We start from the raw sequence: 7,239 nt of genomic DNA on the forward strand, positions 1-7,239 counted from the left end.
CCGGTGAGTGATTTCATGTCTTAGTCGGAATAAAAAAGTAAAACATCGAAATTAAAGCAACAAACTACGTCAGTTCAATGCTGACAGTATTCATGTCTCCATGTAACTTCTAACTGTAGCATTTCCCCTTATGCCGAGACTAATAATGGACATTATATGACTTCCAGGACACTTCATGTGATGTTTCTAAATTGAAACCTGGAGTTTCGGTAAAAATGGTCGAAAAATGTTGTTGACAATTTGGCCCAGCAGTAACCACAATCGGGGACTTTAAGTTTGAAATTCTTGAGGATGAAATTTACATTAGTATTTTACAACATGTGAGACGTGATACCCACGTGGGTCGCTTTATGTATTTCCAGGGGTTGCAATTGAAGGTGAATTTTTGCCCAAGATTTAATCAAAAAACTATAAAATAAACTGGTTTTAACAAAGATTGTTCTACATACGAAACAGGATAATCACGATCAACTAACATCGCGCGCCACTGGGCTCCCCTGCAATGTCTCTCTCGGTGTCGTTTGATGTCGTGAAGTGAAATAAACCTAAAAGCAATCACGGATGAAAAATATTATTCACTTAACCAAGCAGAACAAATTACCTCTTGCCACAATCCTCACAAACCGCACATCGGTTACATTTATTTTCATATGACGTGGCCTCATCAGTTTTGGTAAAATACATTTTCCACTTTTCCATTCTGCAAATGCTTTCTTTGCAGAACTTTTTAAATTCATTGTTTTTCAACCCGGTGACGAAGTCTTGCAATGGTCGGATTGTCAGCATTAACCTCGGGTCGAAATTTACTAATCAGTTATTATATTTCCATTAAAATCAAACCACCAGCAGGAATATCTCTTGATAAAACATCGTCACATTATCCGGAACGAATGATGCAACAAACCTGGAATATGATTTTCTCCTAACCTTCTTTGTTTGTTTAGGCAGTAACACTGAAAAAATGAGCCCAATTCATGCTCAGCATTCTCCTTAACCCTTCTTACTGAAGCTGAAATTACGTCAGCATTCCAATTCGGACGTCTTTACTTTGAAGGAGAAGCAACAAAAAATCTCAACAAACTCAACACTGTCCTTAAACACGCGCTTTTGAGCAAAACATTTGCGTCGATTTGGTTTCGTTTCCTATGCATTTTGCCTCATTTTTCCTTCTATTTTCGCAGCCTTGCGAACTTCTTGCAAAGAGACGGCTTAAATCGCACGTAACTCAAAGAAGCGAATATTCGAAAAAAATCTTTTTGCTACAAATTTTCTAACGCCAAAACATTGTGTAATGTCGACCCTGATTGACAACACGCACGTGGTTAAACGCACAGTTTTCATGCCGGGTCAAATTTACTCGCAAAACGTGGTGACTTACTTTTCTTGATGTACTTTAAAACACACTTATCCCTCATCAATCGCTAAAGTACGCGTTGTAATTTCCCGTTCGCCCGATGCCCTGGGATGGGTTTCCATGAAAATAAACACGTTGTATCGATTGTGTTAAGGTCACTGTAAAATTCACGGTGTAAATACGCGAACGTATCGCGCGATCACTTTAAGTTCGTTTCAAAGCTTTCAAATGACTGAAGTAAATCAAAGAAACCGAGATCCTGTAGCGGCCATGGTTTGAATATGAGGTTGGACGGCATTGCACGAAATTACCTGAATATAATCTTGTGTCGGTCGCGATCGTGTTTCGCAAAGCAGGCGGAGATTTTGGACTTCTGCGATAAATGCAATGAAAACATTCAAATACAGTTAATAAGGAAACTGTCTTACCCGAGGTCGCTCACGCTTAACGCATCCGCTAACGTGGTCCTGTTTCGCGTTTTTGGCTTTGACAAGCCTAGATTAGTCATCGCGTCACTTTATCGCCCGGCAATGGATTCCATTTCCTCGCATGCAGGAAACATGTGACTTTGATTCGGTTCAAAGAAGTCGACAACGTAGCGAAGTGGGTCCCGAATCGTGTTGTCCGACGTCGAAGTCACGCTAAGTTAATGAAAAACTCGGGAGCTTTACCTCGTTGGGATTCGACTACTGATGTCGGTACTCGGTGTCGCACTGTCAGGCTTCAACGGGCAAACGCGAAGTCGTTTTGCTGCGCCCACGCCCCCAATGTGTTACAAAGAGGAAACAGGAAAATCACGATCAACTTACATCGCGCGCTTATGCGCTCAAGCGCGAACAAATTAAACGTACATCTTGCCACAGGTCTCGCAAATCGCACATCGGTTACACTCATTTGCATGTGATATGACGTCTTCGGTTTCGCCAAAATGCAAATTAATTATTTCTTGTTTGATTCGTGTTTTCAACTGATTGTGTTTTTTGATATCACTTATCTGTGTTGTTATTCACACTTTGTTTAACATTGATATTATTTTATTCAGCTGAAACTGCTCAAGCTCTGGGGCAACAATATAGAAGACCGTGGTGCGGTTTACGTGGCCGACTGCATCCAAAACATTGAACAAGTGTATCTGAGTAGATGCGGTCTGACAAGCGTTGGTGCCAAACATCTATACGAGAAGATTAAACTGTTGAAGAAACCGGTGAGTGATTTCATGTCTTAGTCGGAATAAAAAAGTAAAACATCGAAATTAAAGCAACAAACTACGTCAGTTCAATGCTGACAGTATTCATGTCTCCATGTAACTTCTAACTGTAGCATTTCCCCTTATACCGAGACTAGTAATGGACATTATATGACTTCCAGGACACTTGATGTGATGTTTCTAAATTGAAACCTGGAGTTTCGGTAAAAATGGTCGAAAAATGTTGTTGACAATTTGGCGCAGCAGTAACCACAATCGGCGACTTTAAGTTTGAAATTCTTGAGGGTGAAATTTACATTAGTATTTTACAACATGTGAGACGTGATACCCACGTGGGTCGCTTTATGTATTTCCAGGGGTTGCAATTGAATGTGAATTTTTGCCCAAGATTTAATCAAAAAACTATAAAATAAACTGGTTTTAACAAAGATTGTTCTACATACGAAACAGGATAATCACGATCAACTAACATCGCGCGCCACTGGGCTCCCCTGCAATGTCTCTCTCGGTGTCGTTTGATGTCGTGAAGTGAAATAAACCTAAAAGCAATCATGGATGAAAAATATTATTCACTTAACCAAGCAGAACAAATTACTTCTTGCCACAATCCTCACAAACCGCACATCGGTTACATTTATTTTCATATGACGTGGCCTCATCAGTTTTGGTAAAATACATTTTCCACTTTTCCATTCTGCAAATGCTTTCTTTGCAGAACTTTTTAAATTCATTGTTTTTCAACCCGGTGACGATGTCTTGCAATGGTCGGATTGTCAGCATTAACCTTGGGTCGAAATTTACTAATCAGTTATTATATTTCCATTAAAATCAAACCACCAGCATGAAGATCTCTTGATAACACATCGTCTCATTATCTTGAACAAAAAATGCAACAAACCTGGAATGTGATTTTCTCCGAACCTTCTTTGTTTGTTTAGGCAGTAACATTGAAAATGACCCCAATTCATGCTCAGCATTCTCCTCTACCCTTCTTAGTGAAGCTGAAATTGCGTCAGCATTCTAATTTTAATTTCTAAAAATTGACGTCTTTACTTTGAAGGAGAAGCAACAAAAAATGTCAACAAACTCAACACCGTCCGTGATCACGTGCTTTTTTGCACAACTTTTGCGACATTTTGGTTTCGTTTTCTATGTCTCAAGAGACGCACGGAGCTGAAGAAGCAGATCCTTCGCAAAAGTTCGCAAGTAATTAGCGCAAATCTGGAGATTCTTCACATTATTCTTTTCCAAGTTTGACTCATTTTGCAAAAAAAGCGTTTTCTATTTTTATTTGGTTCTCGACGTTTTTTCTTTGGTTCCGAAGATACTTGGGGATGGAATGTTTTGAGTTGCAAGCGTCAGCATTTACACCGCTAACATTCGTGAAAACAATTGTTTGTAGTTCTAGAGAAAAAAAGCAGATAACACGAATTTGAGTTACAGAAACAGCGTAAGTGTAACGGATATTTTGCCTTTCTCTTTGCGTTCTCTCGTTTTTTGATCGATTTGCAGAATGAAGAGCAACTCGCCTCACTGCGAGGAAACACAAGTCACGAACACTCCAAGTTAATCGCTTGACGTTCTGAGTATACGTGGATTTTCTTTGTTTATTTAAACAACGCACTTCATTATTCCCTTGCTTTCACGGTTCCGTTAAATTTTCGGATCCGCTTTTCGGATTGAATTTGATGACGATTTCATCTGTTTTAAAGTTGTCGTATTTGTGTTTTATGTTTGTCTGCTTCCATCATTTTACTCCATCAAAAAGATTTACACGTTTTATAGTTTTTTGAGGTAAGACAGATATTTAGTGAAATCAGTGCGAGGTATTCTTGCAATAAAAACTTCCAGGCGCTGGTTGCCACGCGACGGATTAAAAACAATGTAAGGTGAATACTATACATTCCACGACTTCATGACAAATTTTCATCACGGAGCAAACATAAAGATCATATGGACGATCAAAGCTGGACGATTTTACACAGATAAAAAAGCTCACAAAGTAACCCTGAATTTTGCTGTAACAAGTTTGACTCAAATATTAACAAACCATTGTTTATCTGCAAACAAATTCGGCTGTTTTGAAACAATGAACACTATTTCCAAAATCATTGTGATTTTCTTCATGACAAATATTTGAACCAAATATTGCAAACAACGATGAGAACACTGACGTAATAATCTGATGAGAACAAACTTGTTGTGTTTATTTTTGATTTTTTAGTTTATGTTATTACAAATCCACTCTGGCCATTTTACAACAACATAATTAGATATTTACGACCATAACATGATCCTAACCTCCAAGCTTAAGTTATTTTGTTGTTCAGATGGAGTTTCTTCATCTGTCCTGGAATTATTTGACGGATGAAAGTGCTGAGTCATTGGCTGCATGTGTTCACAACATTGTGGACTTGTTTGCTTGGGAATGTGGCTTCACACAAGCAGGGGAGGATCTCATCAGATCAAAGTCGCGAGGAGAAGTTAACTTTACTTACTTTTAATTCTAGCTTGCAGTTCCTTAAGTTATTTCCGATGAAACAAGTAGTGTAGATTGAACTGAATATCACCACGCTACGCTAATTCAATGACGTAACACGTGATGTAATATTAACCAGGATTTGTTGAGTGTTGGTCGTATAACCTTGAAACGTATAATGAAACCTGATACCATTAAACCTTTCTGTAATTTCATGTAAATTTTGTTTTCTATAAACTTAATTCGTCATTTCTATGTTTTTATTTTGGCGGTTGTTGAGAAAACATGATAAATAGAGGAAAGGAAAACAACACAGTGACAGAATTGCAATTATCATGTAGTTGTTAATTGACCCCCGATCTCCAATTATTCGTAATTTGTTTTTGTTGATTACAGCGTGTATGGATTGTAGTCGTATAATCTGTTCCTTTGGTTGTCATGCCAACCGATGTAGCAGTACAGAATAATTATCCCAGTAATATTTTGTGCTGATTCTTTTACTGAATGAACAAAATTGAATTGTATTGTGTGATATAAAATATTATGGAGTAAATACGTGTTGATGAATTATAATGTCATTATTACGATATCCGCTATGTCCCGTCATTATTTTTTCGTTCACACACGAATGGATCTCAGTTGCGCCACAAGTTTGTTTATTGTTACGTCATAGTATGTTCTGCATGATTAACTGCACGTGTTTAGAGCATAGAGCGAGGCGCATCGGGCGCTTGATCGATGTTGCCTTCAACCGCTTTTTATGTTTTTTTTAACACAAATACGCTACCTCCGTGCAGGACACGATTCACACATAGGGAAAGGGAGCAAAGCGAAAAAGTAAAACAAACATGACAAATTACTTTCACATTTCAGACGGTAATCGACCAATTAGTTTTATGGAAATATAAAGTCCAGAAACATTGCTCAGAAAATTAACACATTTCGTATAGGTCGGGTTCGTTTCCGCGTATAGGCCCTACTTGCCCATGTAAATAACATATCTTGCACTTAACATCGCACAATTTAAAAAACGTTTACTTGGTATATCAAAAATGAATTCCAAATAGTTTTTCCGCATCTGTTAAATTTAGATTTTGTCGTATTCTAGCGCTTAAAAATGAAATAACATCTTCCCAGTACACAATGACGATGAGGCACGAACAAAAAAGATGACACAAAGTTTCCACCCGCTTCTTGCAAAAAACGCACATGTTGCTATCTATTTGGCTCGCAGGGATCGTAAGGGTAAAATTTGCTTTAACCGTGAAAACTCAACTTTTGCATTTTCATTTAAAATTACCTCCAACCAAATTTCGTTGCAAAACAGCTTTTCTATAACCTTCCAAGTTTCATTAACCTTGTCATCGTGGAGTTTTCTAAACACTTTTAAGTTTTGTGCAAGGAGGTAGTTTTCATTATCAATCACGCCGAGGCCGCCTTCGTCTACATCCAAACATATTGTCTCTCTTTTAACTCTTTCCCACTTCGACCCCCAAAGAAATTTAAATATTGGTCGCTTGATTTTTGAAATAAGGTCGTTGGTTAAGATTGTCGGTAATACACTGAATTTACACGTTAAAATTGGAATTACCAGAGATTTAATAATTATTGTCTTTCCGAGTAGTGTCAAGCCTCTTGACGACCAAAGATTTGTTTCCACTTGGATTTGTTTAAGAGTGGGATTGAAGTTCCTGTTTACCATAACATTGTTGCCATTTGTTTTGTTTGGTATTTCTACCCCAAGATATTTTATTAAGTTCTCGGATTATGGCAAACCTTCATTTGCCATTGGTTTGAAAGGTTCATTTTTTTTGAACCTTTAAAAAACGCGACGGACTTACTCATGTTTAATTTGCACCCTGAAAATTCTCCAAACTCCTCTATTACTTTAAATACCTTATGAAAGTCGTCCTCATCTCACTTTAAAAAAACGATCGTTTCGTCTGGAAACATTGAGACTTTAAATTCGTGTTGGTTAATTGGAATCCCTTGAAAGTTGGCCTTTTTAAGTGCGCTCGCAAGACATTCTATGCATAAAACAAAAAGAGAAAGTGGATCTCCTACTCCACGTTTAATTGTGAACTCTGGCGACAAGTGGTTGTTGTTTACTATAATACCGGTTGGTTGCTGGTAAAAGTATTTGATCCAGGATTTAATTTTACTGCCAAACCCAAATATTTTAAGCACCTTGTAGATGAA

At 37.8% G+C, this 7,239-nt stretch overlaps 1 pseudogene; it reads left to right on the forward strand.

Moving 5' to 3' along the window:
* LOC145906413 (protein NLRC5-like) overlaps window positions 1-5,065 on the forward strand; it is a 35,376-nt pseudogene extending 30,311 nt beyond the window's left edge.
* The last annotated feature ends 2,174 nt before the right edge of the window (window positions 5,066-7,239 follow it).

This window comes from Ascidia mentula, chromosome 6 (assembly GCF_947561715.1).
Source record: "Ascidia mentula chromosome 6, kaAscMent1.1, whole genome shotgun sequence".
Classification (NCBI taxonomy): domain Eukaryota; kingdom Metazoa; phylum Chordata; class Ascidiacea; order Phlebobranchia; family Ascidiidae; genus Ascidia; species Ascidia mentula.